Here is a 15499-nt window from a genome sequence, read left to right on the forward strand (position 1 = left end):
CGCCTATCTCGGCGTGGCGTTCCTCTGTTACGCTCGTGATTTGAGCTGTTGCAAAAATGCTGATGCGTTGGGTGGTCGATGGGTGCCCGAATTGGTACTCAAGCACGCGCAATGGTTGTGCAGTACGCAACGCTAAGTGCAGTGAGGCCGAAGACTACTTTCCTGTCCCGACTTTCAGAGCGCAAGCGTGTACCGCGCGCAGCAGTCACGTGTGACGTGGACCCGCCAACGCACACAAAGGATGTAAACTGCAGTTGACGAAAGTGCACAAGCTACATTTCAACAGCTCAGTTACCTACCCATCAAGATTTGCTTGGAAAACGTTTTCTCGGGGTGACTATAAGTACTGTTCCTTTTTTTATTGATATGATATAAGGAGATGTTGGCGCACAATTTAGGCGCCGGCTACTCCTTATCTCTTGAGCGGTTCCCTCATACATCATACAGGGTTCAAGATTACATATCAAATGCTCTTTTAACACAAGCACCAGGACTTATCACGCAACGTTCACACAGGAAGACTATGACGTAAGGAACACATGGTACATACAATATACAAGGTAAATGTATCCACACTTATGTAGATAAAGTCTCAAAAGTACAAAAGATACTGTCGCCTAATAACACATTGTCTAGTCACAACAGAACAGTCAAGATAACATAATTCAGAAACAGATCCATATATACAGTGACATTGAAATGAAGGGAACAATGAAAGCGCTAATAACGTCCAACAATGCCGCTGTCTTCAAGAAAAGTCTTAAGTGCTTTAAAGCGCTCTTCTGCAAGGCCGTTGTTGGCCAAGGGCCCAATAGTTTCCTTAAACTGAAAGGCCTGCGGTCTAATTTAATTAGCGCTGATTTAAGTCGGCATCTTGGTGTGTCATGATGGGGGCAATCTAGAAGGAGGTGATATATATCCTCGTCTACAAATCCACAATTACATTCGGGGGTTTCCGCTCGGCCAATTCTGTGTAAGAAATGCTTTGTGTATGCAGTGCCTAACCTTAATCGATGAATAAGGGCTTCCATAGTTCTATCTAATGACAATGAAAATTTGAATTCTATAAATGGATCAATATGGTAGAAATCCGAGCTCTTAGAATTCTGGTCAAACTAAGTGTTTCTAGACATTTTGAAAGATGTTGTCCTTATAATGTACCGTAATTCATTCTTTGATATAAGGAGCGGAACCGTATAATCTTTGAGGTGCGCTTCTCATGCTGCTTCATCGGCTGCTGTGTTGCCAGGAATGTTGCAGTGCCCTGGTATCCACTGGAATGCTATTGCGTGTTTCGCTTCGCTTGCCCTTGTGAGGTTTTTAAGTGTTTCATATATTATACTGTCACTGAATCTTTTCCCGTTTGTGCTGCAGAGTGATGTTAGAGCCGCATGTCAATCGCTGAAAATTATTCATTTTTGCGCATCTCTTACTGACAATATAAATTTTATCTAACATAGGATTGCGAACAGTTCAGCCGTTGTGGACGAAGTCACACGACATAACTTAAATGATTCTTGTTTGTTGAGGTGCGGTATAATGAATGATGAAGTTGAAGAGGTTGCTGTACTGGAGCCGTCTGTATAGACGTGGGTGTATCCTGAATACCGCATATATATCTGGTAAAGTGCTAGTTGTTGAGCAGCTTGAATGAACACGTCTCTTTTTCTGAATACCTCATCTACTGACAATTCGATTTTTGGAACTGTAAGCAGCAATGGAGGATATTCGATGTCAGAGTACCAAAATTCATTTCTTGGCAATATGTGAAGATTTTCTTGAATTTCTATATGAACATAACTTCTATCTCATTTAATTATGTCTACAGCCAATGGGTGGTTTTTATGCTGGGTTTGAAGACGGAGGTAATGCCTGCATGTTTCTGTAGTTCGCATAACTGGAAATGGTGATTGGCGAGCCTGAGCTATTACAACAGAACTAGAAGTCGCTCGTGGAACTCCTAGGCATAGGCGTAGTCCTCCAGTACGCCACGATGGCGCACGAAAACCTAAGGGAACGTTCAAAAGTAAATTGCATTCAAGAGCGATATTCACGAGCGATCATTTCCGCTAGCGCATCATTTCGTGGATATGCGCAGCTGACGCGTCGAAGTAGACGAGCGATATCCTTTTTGACACAGCACCAGAAACGAGCAGGAACCGCAGGCTGCATTGTTCACAAAGGAGAACGCGACGCGGTGGCCATGGTGCAGATGCGACGGCAAGCCGTGCAGGAAAGCGATGCCGCCAGAGCGAAATGCTTTTTTGCTTGCTTTGTCTACGGACAGCAGTATGTTCTAAATAAATAAATAAATAAATAAATAAATAAAGATGGGCGAAACGTTATCACGGCGGCAGTCCGGCCTGTCTGGCCGTGTGCTCACGTACACTTGGCACCGAGCCCCTCTAGCTGCAGGCCGTGCCAAGCTCCAGCTACTTATCATCCTTTACCACAGATGGCGGCAGATGTCTGACCGGTCGACGACTCCGGCGCTTCCGGCGTGCCAAGCAGTGGGCGGTGAAGTCGGATACGCCACGCCGGAGACGCTAAGATCGCTAAAATTTCATCCTGCGCTTTAACCTTGACCCGCAGCAGCGCGGCGATCGGTTGTTGCCGCAGCGCTAGCGGACAAGTGCGCGGCGAGTGAGCGCTTATTTGTTTGTCGAAGGCGCAAACGCAACACGCTCACTTCAGTGAAACAGAACAGCATGCTGATTGTCAGCCATGCTAGCCCGCGACGCACCCTGTTCCAGTTGCTGCAGCGTGCGATAGGACACGTTCTAATCCCGCGCCAGCCACACCAGACTGCGGAGCGTCCAATTTTCGCCGATGTAGGGCAACTGTGCCACGCGTGGATCGCGTCCGCTTTGATAAAATGCAGGTTTATTTCCAGGGATACAAGAGTTCTGGTTGATACCAAAGGTGTAAAGCTGCTGGAAAAACAGCTTGACTAGGCCGATGGTCCGTTGCAAGGCATACGTGGTGGTTGCACTAAAAATAGTAACATTGTTAGACACTCACAATAAGTTACTTACTTACATAAATGCACTATAACAGGACCGAAAACAATATAGAGACTAAGAGAAAACATATTTCATACATCAGGAAGAACTGTATGTGTGTAAGGGTTACAATAAGCTAACACAATCCGCTCTGACATAGAGCCTAGATAATGGAGACTGAAAGAAAACATACTACATACACCATAAAATAGAAATGTATGTTTATAAGGATTGCAAAAACGGTAACAAAATTTCTCTGAAAAACGATAAACAATCAGTGATCAGGTGTTTACAAAATCCGTTCGAAGTTCCTTGGATGAGGAAGTATATATGTACCTTGATATTTATTCAAAATGAATGGTAGATTATGTTGTAATGACTGTAGGCTATATTTATTACGAAACCACGGAACATTCCCCGTATTACTATTTCTTGTATTGGCAGAAATGAATTTTGGCGTCAGAGATGCAGTAGACACTAGGAAATTTTTGAAGGCAGTTATAGAAAAATAACATGAGTTTAGAAGGCGAAAAGTGTAGAAATATTCTATTTTGATAATGCAGTGCTTTAGGGACGCTGGCCGCGTTGTCTCCAGAGAGAGATAGATGAAGAGGAAAGGCAGGGAGGTTAATCGGATAGCAGTCTCCAGTTTGCTACCTTACACTGGGGATGGGAGATAGGGGTTAGAAATAGGACAGAGATGAAAGCGTTAAAAGAAATGCACACACGGAGGCGCACACACACACAAGAGGCGTTCCAGTTAAAGACGTTCACAAAGGCCGGTAAATCGCAATAAGCCCAATAGTGCTTGCACGGCCTCCTTCTGTGACGGTAGGTCCTTTCGATGGTGTAAAATTCTTTTTTTCCGATAGTGGTTGGTCATCCAGCTGGTCAAATTCGTGGCGAATTCATTCCCTCTGTGGACTGTACTGCGGGCAAGTGCACAAAATATGGTCAGAAAACCCATGTTGTCAATGTGCCGAATCATCGTCTCTTGCAAAGAAAGGATTTTCATAATATTCGTCTTTCCTGTAGTCGCCCATACAGTAATTTGGATAGGATGAAAATAACGTATAATAAATGTTCAGTTTTGCTTTGGGTGGAAGAAGACACCGACAGCGAGGCAAAACACATGTGATAAAAGACAGCTTTTTGCAGACATTTTCAATATGTTTATCCCAAGTAAGGTGCCAAGAAAAAGTGATGCCTAGCGTTTTATGTTCATCAACAATTTGCAGTTCTTTACCAGCACACACTAAAGTTTGATTACTAGTAACATCTGTATCTTTTGCTCGAAATGACATTGCTTTAGTTTTCGTAGGGTTTTTTTTAGGCAATTAGCGACTGACCATTCAGATAGCTTAACGATTAGATCATTGCATTTTCCCAATAATTATTGGGAATTCGGACCAGAAATAAGAAAAGTAGTGTCATCGGCGTACACGATAAATTTTACAGTTGTATCGATATTAGTAATGTCGTTAATGTAGAGTTTAAAAAGTATAGGACCTAGTACGCTCCCTTGTGACCCGCCATCTAGTAAAGGAAGAAAAGATGACTTCTGGTGTTTTATGCATACTGATTGTTTCCGATCAGTAAGGTAAGGCTCAAATAATGTTAATGGAGTACCTCTAACGCCACTCTGAGATAATTTCCATAGCAAAACTTTATGATTTATACAATCGAACGCCTTGCTGTGAAATCAATGAATAGTGCCAATGTGAAGATGCTTTTTTCTATGTTTTTTAGTACATCTTCCTCGAGGGTGAGCAAAGCAGTTTCCGTTGACCTGCCTTTACGAAAGGAGAACTGAGCACTAGACTATGTTTTGTCTGTCGAAAGAATTTGACACGAGATAAAAAATAATTTTTTCTAATCCTTTGGAGGAAACAGAAATAATTGAGATGGGTCCGTAATTTGACACTTCGTTTCTGTTGCGTCCTTCAAAAAAAGTACAGTTAACCTATTTATTAAAATTTTTTTTTGGGAACATCACAGTCTGTAAAGCTAGATTAAAGACATGCGTTTAAGCTGGAGTGATCTATTCTCGCATATACCTTATAGGTTTTATTTGGATATCATTAATGTGAAGAGCTTTACTATTTTCGAGGTTCATGAAAGTGCTAAATACCTCAGATTCACTAGCGGGATTTAGACATAAACTGTTTGTAAGGGAAAGAAATGACGACGTATGAGGCGGAGTTTGCTGTGGCACGGTTACACTTGCAAAGTACTTGCAAGTTATACTTGCAAAGTATACCGCACCTTTACCTTGCCCCATCCCAACACGCTCTTCTTTGAGCGGAGGCCTGCTGTTGGACGTAGACAACCAGATGCAGAAAACCGGCTGGACTCGGAGAATACTTCGCATTAAAAGAATATCGCGGGCGCGCAACAGTGTTGCCACAGCGCGCCAAGCAGCTAACAAAGTGCACTAACTCTGTGGCTAACGGACGTACGGGACCTGTTCGCTGACAGACCGGAACGGAATATACAAGCAAGGAAAGCAGGCAACACCGTCACTAGTTCTACACATTCTTCACTGTACGTCACTTCCGCCGGGCAATAATGGGGCGTTTTTTTTTCAGTTTCGGCATGAAAAACATCGATTTTTGCGAGCTCTTTGTGACGCATTGACCTGTCTTTCGAGCGTAAGATTTTGCGCAGAGGCTACTGCATGTCTAAATTATCTGAAATTGGGCTTTTTCATGCGGTCGACGATTTCGTTGCAGTTGGCCTTTAATATCGATCAGGCTCGGATTCATTGCATTGCCTTTCAATGGAAATGAGACATATGGGCACCTGAGCAATTCTTAGGATGTGTAACTGCACGAGCATTACTTGTCGCTGAGTGTGTCGCTGAGATATGTCAGTGAGTTTAGTGCTGCGGGGAAATATCGCTAAGTTTAGTGCTACTGCGTAATGTTTTGGAGAGTAATGTTGCCGCTTATGAGGTTGCAACAACGCAAGACGACCAACTGGCCATATTACGATCTCTAAGCTGAGTTTTGTTTTCGAAATTCTTATCAAACTAGTGCTTCACGCACATTGCGTCGAGTGCTTTTTCTCGATGACACCACTTTTCAGCACAATGAAACCAGTTCGCGGAGATGTGACAGTACTTTTCCGTGTGGCACCATGGTATTCACACTACATTTCTTCATCGAGTTTGTGGGTGAACTCCGCCTCATACTCTAGGGGGGTGTAGTGGTCGTCGTCTGACGGGTACCTGAAGCGCGTGGGATCTTATCTGTCGTCGTCGTCCACGGGCTCCGGCGATGGCGTCGGCGGGTCCAAGTTGATCGACAGCAGCATGACCTCGTGATCGCAGTGCTATATGTCTGTGCGTACCTTATTTCGTGCACTGTGCGTGGCATGCTCTCGAACGCCAAGTCAATTCCGGTGCCTCGCGAAGTGGTGATTGCGCGTATTGGAGAGGTGAGTCTTAAGTTGAGATCGGCACGCATCGCGCAGATGAACGTTGGCATTGAACATGCGTTCTGATTTAAGTCCCCTACGACGAGCATGGACGTGCCGCAACGTACAGCCGAAGTCCAATTCCTGTGCACGAATGCTGCCGCGTCCGTTTGAGACACGCGCCATCCAGGGAGTAACCCGGCAGGCAGAGCTCTGTGTGAGCTCTACCATATGCACAGCCTAAAACAAATTCATCGCTGTCGCCTGCTGCTACGGCGGCGCAATGCAACGGTGGCGCAATGCAACTGTGGCTCAGTTGGTGGCACGCTTGGCTACAGAGCGGTAGCAGTGGCTGAGGGTCTAACCCTCGCTGTGGCCACCTTCTGTTGGTTAGCTGAATACATAATTACTGTGCCGTTTTTCTGCCACGACTTTCGGTCACGGCTTTCTGCTGTCGGTGGGGTCGCACAGTGACCCAAGTAATGCTGTCACACGAAAAAAATATATATATTATTCTCGTTATTTATGAAGTGACAGGTACATAGGTGAGCGACCAGCGACAACAAGCCTATGCTAACGTCATCAAAAGTAAATCCAAGCTGCATAGAAGGAGAAGAACGTATACAAAAAAACACAGATGTCATATGAGCGTGAGTAGTCCACAAATACAAGGCAGCACTGTATGCCCAGTCTGAATTCGTCCTTGAAGCTACGAGCTCCACTGAATTTGACACAACCCAGGATAAGATTACAAGAGACCAGTTACCGTGAAAAAATTACCAAAGACGGGAAATTGCATAGGAATGACAGCAGAGGTTTGATGTTGAGCAGACCATATAGGTGTGAACGTGGAATGCATGTGGCAAGGCGTGACCAACATTCGCCGTGCACGCTAAGAGACGTGAAATTTGGAACCCGGTATAGGAGAGTCCTAGCATACGCAAAACAACCGTTACCGGTATAGCCTTCCATTAGAGCTTCTCCAACTACCAGATAACAGATCTGCATGGAGTAGCAATGTCAGCTACATATTCCATCCACCAAACACACACGTGGGAGAAACCTAGAAGGTGCGGCAACAGTTGTAGTGGAGCAGTAACGATGGGCCAAGCGCTTTATGTCCCCATTATTTCATTCCTCGTTTTAGGATGGATTCATGGCGTTTAAGGGGCCCCTCAGCAGACCACACAGCTTATTTTGGTTATGCGCTGAAAGTTGATACGTGCCCTATAAGAAGGGTTCTACGGGAATAATTTTTCAAACTGGTTCGTTATTGGCAGATATAGAAATATTTGAAGTGCCGCGAACTGATGATTTCCGGAGACTAGCGTCCCCACCAACATAGACAGTCTCTCCACTTTCCCCGCCTAGCCCCTGCAAGCGAAATTCCTTCCCTGTGTTCTCCCACACCGGAGCCGGAGGATCGCGTAGAAAACACGTCATGGGCCCTGCCTTCTTTTTTTTTCTCTCTCGCATTTTTGCTGAGGGGTGCACTACCGGTGACGGTCTCGCGCGCGAGTAGTTGCTTTTGTCTTGTTTCGTGCGGCAGATGATTTTTCGCGCTCTGCATGAGAACACCTGATTAGCTCAGTGTCATAATCATGCGCACTGAAGCATAGAGGACAGGATGAAATAGCATGATCGAGGCGCTGGAACATGCTAGAAAATAACGCACTTTCGTTGTCTACGTGGGAATTCTACGTGGGAACAAGCAGACGAAATGGAAGTACATATCTCTTGATACGGTACGAAGCAAAACAAAAACACGCAGACATTAGGTTTGCATGCCTTATTATTTTTCTAAACTTTAATTCTTCTGTTGAAGCAACAGGTTAAACAAATGACTTTGTCGCCTTGAATAATTCTCGAAGCTACTCGTCACTGCGAGTGACGTCACAAGACTGCCGTGTACGTAGCGCACTTGTGCGATTGATGTCGACTCTCCAGCTGAGAGCGTGGCGCTCGCGAGGAGAAGGGCAAACGGCGTTTGGTTTGAAATTTAAGCTCTTTCCGAGGCACGTAGGGATGTAGTGCTTAGCAGACACGACCGTCCGCGCGCATTGTATGCACTGGGCCTGTCAACCCAGAATGGTCAGACCTGGTGAGGGGCCCTTTAATGTTTAATTTTAAACAAGGAAAAGCAGGGAGGTTAACCAGACGGATTTCCGGTTGGCTACCCTGCACGGGAGAAAGGGGATGAAGGATTGAAAGAAACAAGAAGGTAAAAGTTTGAAGTTTGAAGGTTATTTCTTTCTTTGGTACAGAAGGAGGAAACAAGAGCTAAAGGCCACATGGCCTGACAGGGGCTCTTGCTCCTAAGCGTGTTCGCCTTACATGATAATTTACATTTAATGTGCGAAAAAAGCAAATATAGCACAAGAACGAGCAAGTACGATGCAGAAAATACAAATAAACAAGATAGTTTGTACATTATACAATGACTAAGTGAAAAGACATTTTATGCTTCAATTTTTGTTTGTTTGTTTGCACATGCACATTACAGCGCAGATTATGTATACATATATAGGGCATACATATAGGGCACAAAATACATATATAGGGCACAAAAATGTTAGTCTGATAGCATTTTATCTATAAGTAATTTGAGAATGTATGAGACAGCTTTTTATACATTGCTTAAAATGAGGTGCATAAAAATAAATATTTTTCCTCAACGATGTTTAGTAGCCTTGGTATTTGATAGTTTATATCCTGACGTCCGTAGTTACTACGCGTAAGTGGTATTTTTCTGATTTGATTACGTAATGGGTATCGAGAATCAGTGGGTATGCTGACAACATGGAGTCTGTGTTTTTTTGTACGAAAGAGTAATCTGCAATAAAAAAAAAATTGTTTTGCTCAGATCAGTAAATGTTTGCTAAAGAGATTGTGTGTGGGCATGTCACGCAGCCTACCATGGTAATTTTCAGAAATTCGCACTACTTGTTTTGGAAAGCTTAATACCTACTCAAGGCTTCTTGCGGTCGTTGCTTCCTAAATCAAGGTACAATAAGTTAGCTACGAGTAAAAAAGGGCATAGTATATTGCTCTCTTTAGCCATAATGGTATTAGATCCCCAATTTTATACATACAGCCTACTACTTTACTAAGATCATTGCTAAGCTTATTGACATGATTGTCCCAGGAGAAGTTCTCTTGAAATAATACCCCCGAAAACTTTTGCGTTGTTACTTGTTCTAGCCTCTTCGCTTGAAACAGAACAGTTATATTAACAGGCAATAGCTTATTTATCGGTTTAAATATTATGTACTTGGTTATGTGGACATTCAATTGTAGTTTGTTTATACACAGCCATTCAGATAATAAATTTAAGCAATCATTTATTTCTTTGTTTAAGCATTGTAGGGAAGAATTTCCAAAGAAAAGATTAGTATCATCCGCGTACATGATGATATTAGGTGAGGAAGAAATGTTAGGAAGGTCATTAATATAAAGATTAAATAATACAAGACGAAGTATGGATCCCTGTGACACGCCAGTCTGTATTTTGAGAAGTGAGGTAGTCGCCTGATATATGAAACAAACTGGTTACAATCCGTTAAGTAACTTCTCATTAGATCTAATGCTGTACCACGTATACCGTAGTCATAAAGCTTGCACAGAAGTATAACATGATTTACACTGTCAAACACCTCACGCAGGTCCAGAAATAAGCCTACTGTGTATAAACAGTTTTCCATATTTTGCAGTATTTGATGTTTGATATTTAGGACCGCATCTTCACCCGATTTATTCTTTTTTTAAGTTCATATTGTGCCCTACGAATAATAGCATATTTCCTTAAGAAACCCTCTAGTCGAGCGTTTAGAACAGTTTCAAAAAGTTTTGAAGAAAGAGGTAGTATTGACATAGGTCGGAAGCTGTCTATGGTCAGCGCCACCTTTACGAACAGGGCAAACTCTGGCTATTTTAAGTATGCTAGGAAAAATTCTGGACTCAAACATTTTATTACTTATGTGAGCTAAGACATTAGAGATGATGTAAGATGCGTATTTTATAGGAGATGCCATGATACAGTCGCAACCTGCAGCACTGTTTGACTTAGTTATTCATCATGCTTTCTACTTCGCTTGGTGTCGCCTGAAATAACATTAAGGAATTTTGCACAGCCGGTTTCAATACAGTATGCCCTATCTCTTCTGGATCTGCTGCAGAAATGTTGCTGCAGCATTGAACAAACTTAGCGTTTAGGACATAGACGGCTTCTTCATCTGCAAGAGTATCATTAACCGAAGCTATTCGTAGGTCTTGAGGGCTAGCCTTTCCTCCAGATATCTTCTTAATTTCCAGCCAAACATTTCTTGGATTCGTATAAATGCGCGAGAACACGTTCTCATAATATTTTTCTTTTGCTTTTTTTAATTCTGAATTTACTTGGTTACGGCACTCCTTGAATTTAGCTAATTGATACATGTCTCGCGTTTTCAGAAATGTAGGGTACATTTTATTTTGATTTTTTGTTTTCGTAACAAGCACCCCCCCCCCCCCCCCCCCCCCTCCCCATCTATCGATGGCTTTCAATTTCTTTTTGTCGTTTTGTAGCACTATGTTGTGGGAAGGCTACGTCGTAGCAAGCGATTAGTTTATCGAAAAATGAATTGTATGCCTTATTTGGTTCACTTTCAGTTAGCTCAGATTCCCAGTTTCTTTCACGAATAAGAGAGCGGAAACAGGCTAGCTTCATTGTATCGATGAGGCGGTAAGGATATACAGGCGTATTTTGCTTGTATTTCTGGGAACAAGGCAGAAAACAAAAGATTGGAAGATGATCGCTTATATCAGAGGACATGAAACCAGCAGTCACAGAGGTAACATGTACATTAATGACATCGACATCTAATAAGGTTTCGCTGTGGGCTGTTACTCGTGTTGGCAAAGTTATAATATTCGAGCATGCGTAAGAGTACAGCATCTGATTATATTCTCGTGTTATTGTATTTCCAGCCATCATATCTATGTTTGAATCACCTAGTAAGGCGAACATTTTGGCCACGCCACTGAGGTAAGCTAGCAGCTTATCCACAAAGGAAAATAATTCTTATTTGTTGCCACAGGGTGGTCTGTAGACTACTGAAAACGTTCCTGCTTGAAGACGAATAGGGAGGAATTTAACATTGTGATTAATTAGGGAGAAATCTCCAATTTTCTTCGAGTTTAGATCATTTCATACACAGGCTGCTAGACCGCCAGCTCTTCTGTAGGTACGGTTTAATACGTGATGCGTGTAGTTTTCGAGCCGCATGGAGTAGTTCTTATCAGATAACCATGTCTCAGTAAACGTCAAAACAGACAGTTCATCCGCACAGTAGAACACACATAGTGTCTGTAAGATTATCTTCAGGTCTTTTAATTTTAGGAAAGCCATCGGAGCACGCGTAGCTCCCAGTATGAATGATACCCGCTTAAGTTTAGCCCCCAAGATTCTTGCCTGTATAAAGGTTCGATCATTCAGTTGCCTGGGCGCGCTTCGATAAAGCTGACGTTAGATGTCGAAGCAGGTGGATTGGCACAGGAGGTACTCGGCGGTACTCGCACAGTTACAAACACACTAAAGGAACACATGGGCGTGTTGCATGCAGTGGAGAGCTGGAAATTTATTTTTGCCACCTCAGTGCTCATATAGCCACATTACCTTTCGTGCGTCATAGAACGGTTCTTAACAACAGGGAACATAATATTAGTGAAGCTGGATATGCAATGAGGAACAATCCTTACTTAAAAATACCTTCTAAAATTTGGCACTAGGATCTACAGCGTGTACCTAATGCGTGGCAAACTACCGACTTTGCATTGAGCTTCCACAGGAATGCGGCCGACGGGGCGAGGAATGGACCCCTTACGACCTCGGTTCTCATCGGAATGCCGCAGCCACTGAACCTCAACGTCTGGTTTTCTCGCTTTCCCTCACATCACTTTACTTCTTACCTATCAAGCAGGACTTCCTCTTTGTCTAAAAGGCCATTTATCGCTTGACGTCATTATTGACAGACACTGGCATGCCTGTGAATGGCAAGAATTTAATGACACCAGAGGAACGTATGAACTGTTTCGCTATCCTCACGCTAAAATGAAACAATGCCCCCGTAACGACAGTCAGTGAATTACCTGAAAATTCTTTGCGCGCCGAGGCAGTGGCAACAGGCAGCGTTAGCTGTAATGTCTTATAGATATACTGGAACGCTAACGCCTAGTGTGCAAACAAACCTATAGACATACCAGACTCATACCGAGTGCATTGTCAAATGGACCACTCAATGTCACCGGGAAACAATAGATAACGAGGCTCTCGTCTGATTACCATATAAAGGCCAGTACCATGGGGACGAATAACCCCTATGAACTGCTGTCGCAGACTAAAGCCCTCATTGTCTCGTTGCCAGCTCCCCGTCTTTACTATCTTTTTTTCCCCCTCCCAACTCCTCCTTTCTTCCAAGAACATAACTATTCTCTGGGGCTCGCCTTTCAGCATCGAGCCTTCGTCCAGCTGTTCCCGCCTGGCGTTTAAGAGAAACATCTCAACAATGAAGGCTGCGAACTACGTGGTCAAAGGGGGTGTTCTCGAGACTTCAACCGCCTCATCGCGACACGCCCAACAACGCGCGCTGACGCGAGTGCCACCGTCGCGGGTCCCTTTTTGCACCGCCGTGCGGGAACACCACACGGTGCGAGGAACAAAGGTCTGCTCCTGTGTTCCCGTGTGCGGTGCGTGCGCGTTGAACGCGCCTCGGCAGCGCCTCTAGATCAATTACCTGTTCTCTGCTTCGTCTCGTCGATGTACGGGCCGATGGCGACCCTCGCTAGAGTTACTGTATATAGAGGCTGCCCCTTTGTTCGAGCTCCCGGAACCTGTTACGAGTTCCCGTGGCTGTTCGATCGTCGCCGAATCGATGCGTGGACGCTTGTCCATCGCGTCTAAGTTGCGAACAACTTTGCTGAACTTCGTCGCATACATCTGTACAGTGGCGAAGGGGGGGGGGGGGGTGGAGTAGGGGGTAGGGCAGTTCTGTATGAGTACGTAGCACATAAAGCATTTGTAGTTAGCGTGCGGAAGAAGTGTCGGCCTTTGTTACGAGATCGTTGGTGTGCCACAGTTGGGCACCAGTCTCGTCCTCCGCATGTTCACGCGCAATATTCAGCTACTGCCAAGAGTAACTCACGGCTCGAAATTTGCTGCATTATCAAGGACAAAAACGTCCAACTGTAGTCACCTGCACCTCGATGATGGAAAACGAATGTTATTGCTTCCTAATTATATGCGTTTTGAATGGTATCATCTGTAGTGAAACTGATATTAGCTCGATACAATATATTGGCTGTGCTGCAGAACTTGGGCAGACAATGGAAACATGGGGGAAAAAACAAATAAAAGGGCGGCACAAAAACAAGAGCCGCTCGAGCTTTAGCGTAACTAAAGTTTCGTATGCTGTTTAACCATGTACATATCATAAGAAGCCAACAAACACTGACACCAAGGACAAGGATGATAAGGTTGCGAGATCGTTCCCCACCTGCGGCAAGTTGTTTTTTCATCCACTTTCATTTTCATTAATTTATTGTTTCTTTATTTCATTTACTAAGCACAAGTAATTTATCCTTGTTCTTCTTGGTGTCAGTGTTGGTCGGCTTCTTATGATATGACTAATAAAAATCGGGTCCCTCGGTTAACCCCCTTTCTTCTCGTTCTTTAACCACGTACAGAAAGACAAGCTCTCATCAGTTCCTATTGGCCATCTTAATCATAAATCTGTCACTAGCACCTGTTTGACCCACTTCTTGGATATAAAAGTCCTTCAAGGTACTTGAAAAAGGATCTAAGTATACGCTGGCGCCTTTCAGGAAATTAAGTAGCCACGGCTGGTAGCTAAAAGACGACGCCTTTGTACATGTTAGTCTCTATTTTCGGCACTACCCAAATGAGCGAAACCGACGTTTATGTGGAAACTTGCGAGATAATTCTTCGTTCTCAATATTATTTCTTCAGCGACTGCCCGCTTAGAAACTAGCCTTCACAGAAAAGTTCGCAAAATTAATATACATCTGCTAAAGTAATCATGAGAGACTTGGCGGCAACACAATGGAGACAGATGCCGCAAATGGAAGTTTGCATTTACTCTGCATTCGATTCGAGTAAAAAGAATTGCTGAGACCTATTCGATAAAACAGGAGCATTTTGTGGCATGCTATGAGTAAATTTTCGAAGAACCATGCTGCGTAAGCAAATTGGTTCGTCAGCAACTGCAACAATGTTTTCAAATACGCATTGTTCGGCAAGATCACGCCACAGGAATTTCGATACCACAAAAACATAAAGTTTAGTTGGTGAATCTTGTGAGTAAGGTGGGGGGGCCTTATAGAAAACAAAGCATTTAATCACATTTTCCAGCGGACAAACTGAAATGTTCTGCAAGACCGAATGCCTGAGTGCTGTTAACGCCGCTAAAAAAATTAGTTTTTTTTTTTCGCAGCCGCTGCAGACAAGCAGAAGGAAAGCGGTGCAGTTCGCGCTTTTGAGAAGTCAGTGTAGATATTGCTATTATTGATAATTCAAGACAAAATACTGAGTGAGAGAGTTGTGCAGTGTTTGAGAATGCGCTGAATTCAGCGGTACTTATGTTCCTATAAGTTTTCGATGCCCTGAGCATGGATGAACTTTATGAGACCCTTTTCTTTATTAAACGTAAATACATGTGACCTATCGTAGCGTCTGTAGAAGGTATACGAAGGGTTTATGTCTATAGACTGTGGGATAACTCAACGATTACGCAGAAAAAAGAAAGATATGCAGATCCAACGCAAATTTTGGAATCTATGTGATGGAAAACTGCAGTGATGAGTTTAATTATTTAATTCAACGCTGTACAACTATGTGCGATGCGCATAAAGGCGTTCATTTTAACCCAATGCAACCTGTAATCAGCATGCAACGATTGTGTTTATGGACCGCAAGGGTAACAACTTCAATCTCTTGGAAATTTTATGTGTATGCCTTACACCACCCACAAGCTATGACGAGGTGTAAACACCAAATCGGGCGATTGCACAGTGTGAGATGTCTGCGT

This window comes from Dermacentor andersoni, chromosome 5 (genome assembly GCF_023375885.2).
Source record: "Dermacentor andersoni chromosome 5, qqDerAnde1_hic_scaffold, whole genome shotgun sequence".
Lineage (NCBI taxonomy): Eukaryota > Metazoa > Arthropoda > Arachnida > Ixodida > Ixodidae > Dermacentor > Dermacentor andersoni.